General features: G+C 41.3%; 1 long non-coding RNA gene across 1 annotated transcript; it reads left to right on the top strand.

Annotated features, from left to right (window-relative positions):
- The first annotated feature begins 393 nt into the window (after window positions 1-393).
- On the top strand, window positions 394-2,829 carry LOC118319474. The gene is made up of 3 exons (XR_004795997.2): window positions 394-614; window positions 1,021-1,167; window positions 1,576-2,829. It is a non-coding gene; the product is annotated as an uncharacterized LOC118319474 (long non-coding RNA).
- Window positions 2,830-12,544: the final 9,715 nt, after the last annotated feature.

Genomic DNA, 12,544 nt, shown 5'->3' with positions numbered 1-12,544 from the left:
TGAATGGTGTACAGCGCTCTGTATAACTTACACAGCAGTTTATCCATGAGAAAAACACAAAAGGATCTGCTCTTGTGTCTAAATGTTAAACTTCCCATTGTGTGCAGTCGCATATGTATGTGAATGACTGCGTGTGTGTGTGTTAGTCTGTGTGTGTGTGTGTGTGTGTGTGTGTGAGAGAGAGAGAGATAGAGAGAGCCCTGGATCCAGCCCAAGGCAGAGCTGACCTTGAGGAGCGCCGCTCTTCACAGTGGGGAAAAGGAACCAAGCAGAGACCCAGAGCCTTATCGGTGAAAATACTCTTGTTGTCAGAAATAGCAGCGATGAAAATTGCTGACGCCGAAGCTCTACAGTAGTTTTCCACAGCATCTGCAATTTGAGCCACTCAATGGCTGGACGCACACACTCCTCTGTCGTGACGCAGTATATTGTAACACAGGCAACGGTGGCGCTGTGAACTTTGTTGAGGTTCATATTGGATAACGCCGCGACAGGAGGAAGGCAGTATCTAGTTTAGTAACACCCATGAGAAGCAGTGTTATCTGTTGTATTTGTGCATCTTCTACTGATTGCTGGATTGCAAGATGCCCTCCGAGTGCAGCAAAGAGCTCAAGGTAAACCCCACTGATGAATTACTCTCTTTTACATAGGACTGTATGTTGCAGTTAAAAAACAATCACTTTTTTTAAAAGTTTGGTCCATGTCCCGTCTGCTAACGTTGAGGAGGCAGGTTTGAGAATATATAACGGGGGCAGCCACCAGGGGGCAATCAAGATGTTTTGGCTTCGATTTGGGAGTTGTCATGTCGTCCATCTTTATATACAGTCTATGGTTCCTACACTGAGCCTCTCAGTGAAGATACTGATCAAGTAACAATGGTTCCTCCTCATGTAGAGTCAATGCTATCTCAGTGAACCAGGGATGTAGTACTCGAGCCATGGACTCCGTCTCGAGTCAAATCGGATTGAAGGTGGATGAAGTCCCTGACAATGCAGGGCGTGTGTCTTCTTCCACCTGCAGATTCAGCGCGCCCCATGCTGTGAACAAATTTGGAAGATACAGCGGGACGTGCACCGGGGCATAAAGTTTGCCTTCACCAATTTCACGTCCACGTCTGGAAAGAGCTCCGCCAAATGCACAATTTGTCGGCGTACAGTTGTTGTTCTTGTAAGAAGTTGGCAATATTTCATTTCAAAATCAGTTAATAAACTCCCTTTGAATGGTGAAAGCTGTGTCATTTTTATTTGTGACTCGACTTGGACTCGGACACAAACACTGGGGACTCGAAACTCGACTCGGACTCGAACTGAGGTAATGATGACTCGACTCGGACTCGACTCAAACTTGTCTGTGGTGACTCAGACTTGGACTCGGACTTGAACACTGCGGACTTGAGACTCGACTTGCGAGTTGGTGACTGGACTACAACACAGCAGTGAACAATATGACAAACAAACGTAACAACAAAGCATGTTAACATTTGCTTTGTGATGATATTAGCATGCTGATGTTAGCTTGTTTTTTCGCCAATGAAAGTCATTTTACTTGTATGTATTGTTCTTTGCATTATTTTAGGTAGAATCCATTCCAGAGGGGGAGCAAAAGTCCAATGTGAAAGGAACAAACAAAATTCAATTCAGCGGCAGAGCAGAAGCTGCTGGTGTGTGTGCAGACAGAGGAAGACTCCATCTCCAGAGTTAACACTTGTCACTCAGCTGAATTTGTACATTTAATGGGGGACTGGCAGCGGGTGCATTTCCACCTGAACCAAGGCCAATTTGTGAACTGAACAAAATGTATAACAATGCAACACGAGATCTGCATGACCTTTTCTTTTAGGTATAAATGGTTGCATTCATCTTAATGAATTCAATTAAATTCAATTTGTAAAGTTCCAAACCACAACATATTTCGAGACCCATTACACAGTGAGGTCGGGATCTTACAAAAAAACCCAACAGTTCACACAATAACCAAATACTTGGTGACTGTGGAACAAACACAGGAACCTTCAACAGAACCAGGCCCGGTTGTGGGCGCCCATCTGCCTCGACCGGGTGTGGGGAGAGGAGCAAAATATGGGACAGAGGAGAGGTGGGCTGAGGGACAGATGGACAGAGGGGTTGATTGGACTGAGTATATATGATGAGAATGAATGAGTCGTTGTGGGGTGACTGAGTGATTAGGCAGAGAGCTAAATGAGTTTTGTGATATTTCTGTTTTGGGTCATCCAAAATTGCAAGTCAGCACTGTCTGAGGAAATGGACAAAATCGGATCATGTGGTCTTCTGTTGCCTTGTTCTCGAGGGCTTAGCACGAAGACGTGGTGGCAACGCAAGTGGAGGGCCACTCCTTCATCCAGCGTGCTGAATGAGTGGGCGGCTGGATGCAAACGTGGCAGACAGAGCCTTGAAGATGACCTACATCCTGGAGGGCTGACCTACGTCACCACGCAGGAGATACGACTTCTCCAAGGTTGGCTCCCTGACAGCTGTACCAAGTTTGTCAATGTGGGAATGTTGAAAGAAAATGATAGGCTTTCTAAAGCTGACTCCTTTCATGGCCCCCGTGCATCAGATAGCGGAGGACTTTGCATTGCACAGCAGTCACAGGAAGACATGCAGACAGCTGGATACAAGGACACTCAGTAAAAGTCGTCACTTTTCTTGTACACTGCATTGTTCTATCATGTGTGTTTGTGGGCTGTCTCTGCTGTAGAGCATATATCCCCTGTGAATCTCTATGCTGTCTGCCAGAGGCGGCCCTGGCGATGTTGGCGCCCCAGGCGAGATTTCTGATCAGTGCCTCCCCCCACCCCCAAGGTGTTTACAGTATGTTGTATTAATTACACGTAATAAATAATTCAAGAAACTTTTGAGAACTGTTAAGAATGATTCCATCCTTTTTGACTCTTTTTGCAGCTGCAACTCAAAGGCAGAGCTAGACAGTGTTGGTCTTTAACATGCATGGATTGGTTACTTGCATCACGTCATGACAGCAGACAGTGTTCATCATGTTGTCAACTCGTAACTGACAGCTCAGAGGCACAGTTTGTCTGTTTTTGTAATTAAAAGTGTTCAGGGCTGAGCTAGAATTTGGACCCAAAATGCAGACAAACAGTTTTAACAGATTTAAAAGTCTCTCAAGCAATAGAGGGTGAGGATTGAGGGCGGCGACGTTGAGCAGTCAGGTAGAGAAGCAGGAGCAAGGAAGCGTGAGTTGGGCAATGGTTTCGGGACTGAGTTCCAGGCTTGGGTTGAGTTCCAGGACTTATACCTGGCACTGCCTGCCTCAGAAACTGAGCAAAACTATCAGAGAAACAAAATCAATTTCAAGAAAATCACAGAACAAGTTCTAAACAAAGTCGTAGAAGAAACCGGCCACACACACACACACACACACACACACACACGCACACACAGACAGAGAACTAATAGATAGAATAGGAGCATGAAGGCAGAGCCATGACACAAACTTCATGTTTGTGGCGCCCCCCATGGATGACGGCACCCTTAGCATTGGCCTATACAGCCTATACTAAGGGCCGGCTCCGCTGGCCGGTGTAGTGATTCTTTATTCTGCTGTTAAAGTGCCATCTTATTTAATCTCTGTAGCTTTATTTATTTTTTGTGGTCATTTTTATTTAATTGCCTCTTTGTTTTGTGCTTTTTATTTGTCCATGCGGGTCCAGACTTGTTGAGTATGGTGATTGAATAATAACCTGTGTTCTTCTGTCGTATGCAGGGGGCTGTAAATGTTTGCCGATAGAAATGTCTTTTATTAGCTGTTTGCATACAAGCCAGTGTTTCAGCAGTTCAAGCTCAGGACCAGTCTGATGTTATCCCACTAGTCTGTGTGCACTGACATGTTAATGCAATTAATTTTATAGCCTGATAATGTTCTTTAATTTAATAGTTCCATCACGTAACATTATAAATCCCACTGGCCCCCTTTAAAAATAAAACACTGCAACATTTACTCAGAGTGGATTTAATCTGACTGACCTGCTTCCTACTCCTATGCGAGCACATTTTAAACTATTTTTCTTTCAAGCTTAAGAACTTTTACTTGAATCAAATCAGTGTTTCCCCTAGGATGGAGTTGTAGCAGCGGAGGTGAAGCGTGCGTGCGGACAAAACTTCTTTTTTTTTAGCGAGTAGTCTTATCAGTTCTTCTTTGCTTTTCGGTTGAAAAAAATTAATCAAAATGCGAATGGAATGGAATGGATTAACGTTTTGCTTCTAATACTGTAGTCAGTAAATTGTTGAACACTGGACAGCACTGTTTTGAACAAATAACGTTTAGTGCAAAAAAAAGAGAACAGAGGAAAAAAATGATATAATAATTTAGCAGCGACGGTCAAAATGCAGTCGCGGCATACCGCTGATGCTGAATGCATGTACCAGAATCACTACAAATATTCAAGTACTCCTCCCATATTTTACCCTAAACTTACATCTCTGCTTCATTCGACAGTTTTCCGCTTTAGGTGAGGTTTCAGTATTAGAATTTCTAAAAGCATTAATGCATATAAAGTGACTCATCGTTTGTTTTGGGGACCAGCAGCAGTGAGCTACTGTCTTAGCTGTGGCAAAACTGTCATATTTATCAGGATTTCAACCTTCTTCTGTTTTAAGATCTTATGTAAGAATGTAATGTTTGTGTTAATGTTTCCTTAAATTTTTCTTCGCATTGGTGAAAATATATTTGTAATGTACAGTGAACAAGATATTAACAATACAATTCACATCCCGACTTGGTTTCAACAGTTGGTGCACCAGCAGCAGCAAACGTAGCTTCACATCAGGAAGGGAGGGAAGAAGACTGCAAGCGTCTATTGATGTTAAAAACAATTTAAAGTATTTAAAGAATTGGCTTGCAATGTTTTTTTGTGTAGGGAGATATTGTCCCTATAGACCAGCTTCATAAAGGAGACATCTGTAGAAATAATCTATTTTCATGTGCTTTTAGTGTAATTCCTTCTTCTTGTGTAACCCTCAAGGCAACGGCTTGCTTTTTATTATATGTACTTTTATACTATTTCTGTTGTATAGATTTATGATTACAGTATATTCCTATATTTAATCCCACTGTGCTGAAAATAAAATGAATCCACCGACACTGACACCACGGATTTCATGAGAGTTGACCTTCGGAGGCCGCAGTCTTCACATTCCGAGATGAGCCATGAATCTTTTATTTGATGAGGGAATATATAAAGGCAGCTTTTGCAATGCTCAAGCTTTTTGTCATTTTCTCCAACGGTGATCCGTTTTTTTGAGCGGCCGGGGCATCTTGATTGCTTTAATGCCAACACGTTTCGAAAGTCAGACTGCGGCGGTGTCAAGGTGCAGGGTGGGCCACCAATCCAGCTCACTCTGTCTGTGCGTGTTTGGCAAGAGGCTCAGTCAATCACTGTCACATAATGTGACCTGAGCTAAAGGAATACATTATACATCTGAAATCAGTCACACGGTGTCAAATGTACGCTGGAGTCACAAACACAACACCATGAAAAAAGTTTAATATCCTGTGAGTCCTGTGAACTTTTCAGAAGAGAGAGAAAAGTGGAATCCAGGCCCACGGAGCCTGATTATCCAAATAGGAGAAGACAGAAAAAAACCATCCAACCGTGAGCTGCCGAGCTTATTAGCTGTAGTGACCAGATGAACACTTGAGCTGGCACACGCTGACATTTAAGGTTGTTAGATACAGGCTAGTTAGGGTCTTCGTTATACAGTTAAAGTTTCAATTTGAAACCTTATTTCCTTTTGAACACGAGAAAATGTGTCTAAAGTGACGTTTTCCTTTTTATTCATTTTGCTCCTTTCAAAATGTTCAATGTTAAAACAAATGTCCCACGGTACAATAAAGGCTTATCAATCTATCTACATTTATGTCCCGTCACGATGATGAAGCCGCGAGGTAGCACAGAAATCTTCCACAGAAGCGAAGGTATTTCTAATTTCTGTTAACCGATCTTACACATTGGGGGTACTGAGTGTTGTGGCTGTGATAAAGGGACAGAGGAGGGAGAGACTGATGGAGGTACAGAAAGACGAGAAATTCTGAGGCGACCGCGGCAGGATTCCTCAGGGGAGAGACGAGACGGGCAGCTCTCTGCGATTCATCACTGTGGACCAGCGAGGGCTGGAGCTACGCTCTCCAGACTTACAAAGGGTGTGTTTTAATGTTGGATCAGGATAAACTGGAGATGGAGGCAGTAGTCATTTTGGCAGCCATTTTAGATTTAGTCTTAGTCTTTATGACGAAAATGCTTATTTAGTCACATTTCTGTCACGTTTATCCTTCATAGTTTTGGTTGACGAAAAGTCCAAATGTTTTCTCTCTTTGAAGGGAATGAAATGAGGCTAATACAAGTATTGAAAATTTAAATCAAGATGATAGGGTTGTTTCAAGTGTTGAACTTCATGAAATAACATTTCACTCTGAACACTTATTCATGTAATATCTGGATTCATTACTTTAGTCTTCTACAAAGAAATTATGCTACTCTCTCACTGCTGGAGACATCGTACTATTCCTGCTAATAAGTCATAAGTGTGTGTGTGTGTGTGTGCGCGTGTCATAGCTCGAGGAACCGTTCATCTCATCAGTCTCACACTTAACATGTGTGTTGTTTAGGGACCCAGAAAGCGCAGCGCTTTGTGAACAAAGCAGAGCCAGGCGAGGCTGAGGTAATGCACGCAAGCCGCTGATTCGCCACAGCTGGACTACAGTAGATGCATGCGGAGGAAAAATATAATTTTTATCTCAACACATAACATTTTCGCCCCGTCCCTGTCCATCGTCTCTGGTGCTGCCCCCCAAGCTCAGGAATAGTACCGCGTCCCACATGAGGTCTTGTATCACTATCGGAGAAATTTGAAATCTAAAAATTAAAGTATTCTTCTTCTAATTCGTCCTGATTCTAGCTCACTGTTTTTTATCCATATTTCTAAAGCTCAACTCCTATCATTTTCAATGTGCCATTTAAATAAATCTGACTTGGCTTGATGACGATACGGTCACAAGTTACTGTGGCTTCAGAAAATATTCACACCTCTGTTGTGTCATAGGTGTCATCGTAGGTTATTTATTGAGGATTTATAGACAGATTTTGCCTATTTAAAGTTGTTATGGATATGCTTATTGTGCGGATTTGTTTCCTTAACTTCATTTAATTCTCTTTCACTTAATGAGCATTGTCATATTTTACAGGCCTTTCTCACCCAGGGTGACACAGTACACAGAGTGAGGTCAGATGATTATACAAACAAACCATATATCTTTGTTATAATATAGAGTTACCTTTTCTCTTTTGTAGTAACTGTGGGACCCACGGTTGAGTTAGGAAGAAGGTGCATCATATCTGTGAATAGATTGGCTTACAATACACAGATTTGGTGATGACAATGCAACTGTTCATTTGTTAACATTTGACAGATCATATTTTTTCCAAATCTCCCTGGTGCATCTGAAGTCTCTCCCTCCGTCTTCACAAAAACTTAATTCCTTCACCCTGAAAGATTTCCTTCACAAAAATGACTCAACACAAAGTTCGCTAAACGGGAAGTCGTCCTTAATACTTTTTGTACTCGATGTGTTAAGATGTTCCATTAATGGACCAACATATCTCCCACAGGTTGCTGACTGGCCAGTATATTGTACAGGTCATTTGGCCACAGTGATGGTGAGGGGGTATGATATGATAATGTAATGTCAAGCCATATCTTCTTAAAGACCACTGGGCTTTGCAAAAGAAGACCAACATTTTGTCAGCTGTAGGGTATACAAATTATTTTATTTGACAATACTGTTCTTCTTTTCAAGGGTGAAAAAGAAAGTGTTGAGATATCTCAATGGAACAATGACATGCCTTTGTTAATGAACAGACATCGTTTTGAAAAAGGGTTCCATCACACAAAACTCTTGCGTAGCTCTTTCAGATTTTTGGCCAGAGATTAGATAGAACAGGTTTCAGCTGTCTTGCCTAACCGCAACACATGACCCGTGGGGTCAAACATGGCTTAATAGAGTTGGTCTAATGAGTAGCTTCCTACCACATGGAGCTGCTGATCCAGGGAAGATGAAGGACATTTTGGAAGGAAGGTTAAGCCTTGTAGCAGTGAGTGTGCTATAATTAGACAGAGACAGAAACCTTTTGCATATGAGTGACCTTTGAAATCAAGCTACATGCCTCCGAATGAATGTTTTCAAAAAAAAATACACACAAAAACATGTTATGTGTGAAACCTATTTTATGTATTTGAATTTATTTGTAAAAAAAAAAAATAAGTTCAATAAAAATAGTTATAATGAAAATAATAATAGTAAAACAATCCATTTGTTGGACAGCTCAACACAATTTCTATTATATTTAGAATCCAACAACAGCATGACCTAAATGATATGCTCTGGAACTATGAGCTGAAACTATATTTACCTATTTGAATTGTTTTCTTATAAATTTAAAACTGGATAACCAAAGTCCTGGTATTGATCTTTTTCATGATCATACCTTCCTTATAATCTCCATCACTTGATGATTTAATTTAATTTAAAAATTTCAGACCCTGCTACAACCACACAAAACACTACCCTAATAGAGACCATGATAAGAAAACTGAGGCAATACAATTAAAGTAAAATAATATAAATAAAATATACACCATATTTAAAATACAGATGATGAAAAATCCATGGAGAATGGAGCTAATCCTTTCGAGCAACATGGCGATAGAGACTTCATGACCTTTGCTATTAGACCATCAGTAGATTGCTGGTTTATCTTCATGTGAAAATAAGTGAGGACTTGGTTATAGGCTAGGGTAACTTAAACAGCTGACATGAGCTAACTTTAAAATTTGTATTATTTCTTGGCCTTGGATCCATTTTTGAAGAAAGTACTTGGCAGGTATTTTATGAATAGATCACTTCACCTCATATGTAACCATATGTAACTTGTTATTGTTAGCTGGAGTCTCTCATTTCCAGGCATATCTCAGATTCAAATAATGCAGTGCCAAAATCCCCATGGTTATTATCATTTTGTATGATTATTTATAAGTTTGTATTTAACAGTTGAATGGCTGACTGTTGATTCACAGTTACTACCCTGACTAAACCTTTAACATAACTTAGAGCTACTCACTGGGGACAGCATTCGCTCTACGATCAGGTTTTATTCGGCTTTAAAAGCAAATCAAGACTCCTCATCAAGTTTTAAAGTGTTATGGTAAATTCATCACCAATTAATTTATATTCTTAAGAATTTCAATGATAATCATACCATTATAACAGTAGTTACTACGAACAGTAGTTCCAATTTATTTTTAAGTTTATTTCTGCTGTGTGTATTACCAAAATCACACAATGTTGAATCTGGAACAGTAGCTTATAGCAAAACTCTTGTTTCGGTGAAGTCGACCAGACGATCAAATCTGGTTAACATGGACAAGGAATGTACAGTTTCTAGTCAGTTTGGCAGCAATTCCCGAAGTTGGTGACATGTGAGGTTCAGGAAACCAGTGATCAGCGGCAAATGTACATTTATTTAAGTACATTGAAGCCCTAGATAAAATCCTGTGTTGCAGCTGAGGTAGCTCAGAGGCTCTCTGGTGAGTTTCTCTCCGTGGTAGTTTGTCAATACGTAGCCGTAGCCCTGCTGTGGAACATTTTCATGTTTCCTTTGTTAGCCCTGAATATATTTTGTCTCGCTGTCTCGTCACACTAAACAACACTATTAGAAAAATACTGTACATTGAACACAGTTGCCTGAGAGGAGGGCCTACATCCTGTCCAGCTACAGCTTGATTGGCCCTGAACCAATACAGATTTTACAATAAAGAATGAGCGGTACTGAGGAGGATGAGGAGGGGACAGTAAAATGACTGTCCTGTGAATATGGTGAATCAAAATTGATCATAACATCATGATACAGGTTAGATCTCAGGCAGTATCTGCCTTCCCTTGGACACACAGTTCCACTCGGAACCCAGTTTCTTTGCCCATCTGTGAAAAGTCTTTGGTTTTACTGGCAGACTACAGGCAAATCAAGTTGCGTGCCACCACCTACTATACCAGAGTATGTAGCATAATAAATTAATAACAACCCTGTTTCATGTGTATTTTTAAAGAAAGCCTGGGCCCTGTGAACCATGTTCCTGTCAGACCTTTGATGCTCCTCTTCCGACCCAAATCTTCCACCCGGACCCTCGTTCTCCTTCTGTCTTCCCTGAACTTTCCGCGACCTGTCAGCACGTCTTTGCCGTTAAAAGTCTCACATATATCTGACACTGTCTTTTTCACATATAGCTGTGAGTCCCGTATGTCCTTATCTTCACCTCAGAAAAAAATAACATCTTGTGACACAGTAGCCTTGGGTGTTGATAGGGCGTTACTTGTGACATGTAACCAATCAGATCGCGCCCTGGGCGAGACATTGATGAAAAAACTGCAGGGAGGTGACAGCAGACGGAGAGGGGTGGCTATTTGAGCAAAAGTTCCATATTTAAATAAATTCCCTTTAGCAGTTTTACTAGAAAAATGGTGAAATGACTGTTTGTGGAAATGGTTTTGTATTATTTCAGTATTTCTGTGTAAAGACATCGTCGATTTTTTAAAATCATGGTCCCGTTATCCCGTTATGGATAGAAGCGTGGATACAGTGTCAGTGACAGCATAGTTTCAGGTGTTGGTGGACGTGTAGTGGGTGAGCTCTCTATTACTTGTGGTTTAAAAAAAACATGATGGCGCTGGCTAAATGCTAAACTCAAGGCTTCAAAACGGGAGTTCAAAAACCAGTAGGTGACTTCATGGTGGGTTGATGAATAATAACCAAAATCTGTTCTCTCTTTTTTTTTCTCATTCTCAGCAAATAGAGGCCACAAAGAAGAAAAATCTGCACAGGCAGCAGCGACAAGGTATGCAAACACCACGATTCTGCAGGATTAATGATGCAAGCAAAGCTCAAGCACCTTCTGCAACGGAGTTGGATGGATTTCTCAAATATAACGTCGGCTTCAATGGGTTTATTGAATCAGATTATTATACAGAGATCATAAAGTTTGCACTGCATTTTTCCAGTTGGGTTCTGAGCTATAGCAGATGTACAAAATCCATATATGTCCAGTAAGTATGGTATTAGTTTAGTCTCAAAAATTTGCGCACGCACAAAAACCACAAGCGCGCGTATAATACGAGAGAGCAGATCAACACCACGAGCGGGACTGAACCCCCCCCTCCTCACTCGAAACTGCTGAACTCGCTCGCTCGACTTGTTGAGTTTTGAGACTTTGGAGGCGGGATCAGTGACCGATTCTCCCCTCCGTTGATTGGTCACTTCTCTCCAGTCCCCAGTCTATCACAGCAGGATCATCAAGGATGTGACGGGGAAATGTCAGAGTTGGAGAAAAGAGAAGTGCATTGATTCTTCCACTATAATACCCTAACACGTGTATAAGGAGAATAAACAACATGTGTCGTAGGCTTATAGACTGTGGACAGCAGCAGTATTTATGAGCCGATGCTCGACACCTGGGCTGCACCTTTGTTGTGAGGGAGGAGCTACAGAGAAGACGGACACCCGACGGTGTTCAACAAGCCCCTGACAGCCGCAGACATTTAGAACACCCAACAGCGTACGGTACACACAAACAGATGTAAAATTCTAGCTAGAATTCATTAAATGCCTCTAAAGTCAAGTTATTGTAGTTGACATCTAAGGTCAAACCCATTTGCTGTATGATTCCATTTTCCTCCCGACAACACCTCCTCCTGACAACCTTGCTTGTCACTGTTCTGAGAGAAAGATACAATTTAACATCCGCACCTGTCGTCACGAACGGACAAGGTTTTTTTTTGTTATTTTCAAGCAGTCGATAATGGACCACCACAATATGTTAAATACGCTCTACCCACAAAGGCCAAGGAGTCCCTCTGACATAATAGATGTAATGTTTGGACTACTTGTCATGGGGAATAAACACTGTCCTACGTGAATGCAGAGTGAGGACAAATTTCATTTTGTCAATTCGTTTCTCCATTTTTAAATTCCATTCCTCATAGAACTCTCAACACAGTCGTCATGTCAAATGATGTAGAATTGGGAATTGTTGTTGTTTTTGCATCTCTGTTAAGAGTGTGAGGTGCCCGCTTGTTCATCCCGCTGTCCTCACTTTAATTTGAGTGATTCTGAAGATATTACCGTTTAGTTGAAATGTTAAGCTCCTGAAAGTGTTGGGGACCAAACAGTGAAAATCCTTCATGATTTAATATGGACATTTGGCCTATTACAACCATCGAAGGCAAAAGTCAGTGAGACCTGGAACTGACTACAGACCAGCAGGAAAGAGAATTGTGTTTTGCAAATTGTTTGGATGGATAAATATAGTGTGAGGTCACCCCCTCGCTATGTAAAGTGCCTTGAGATAATGTACGCTATGATTTGGCGCTATCCAAATAAAAACAGAATTGGTCGAGCGAGCAAAGTGGCGCGACTTCAGAGTTTGGTCATCTAGCAATATGGAACACTGCAATTTTT

Source organism: Scophthalmus maximus, chromosome 9 (genome assembly GCF_022379125.1).
Source record: "Scophthalmus maximus strain ysfricsl-2021 chromosome 9, ASM2237912v1, whole genome shotgun sequence".
Classification (NCBI taxonomy): Eukaryota; Metazoa; Chordata; class Actinopteri; order Pleuronectiformes; family Scophthalmidae; genus Scophthalmus; species Scophthalmus maximus.
This window is presented reverse-complemented; position numbering and strand designations above follow the sequence as displayed.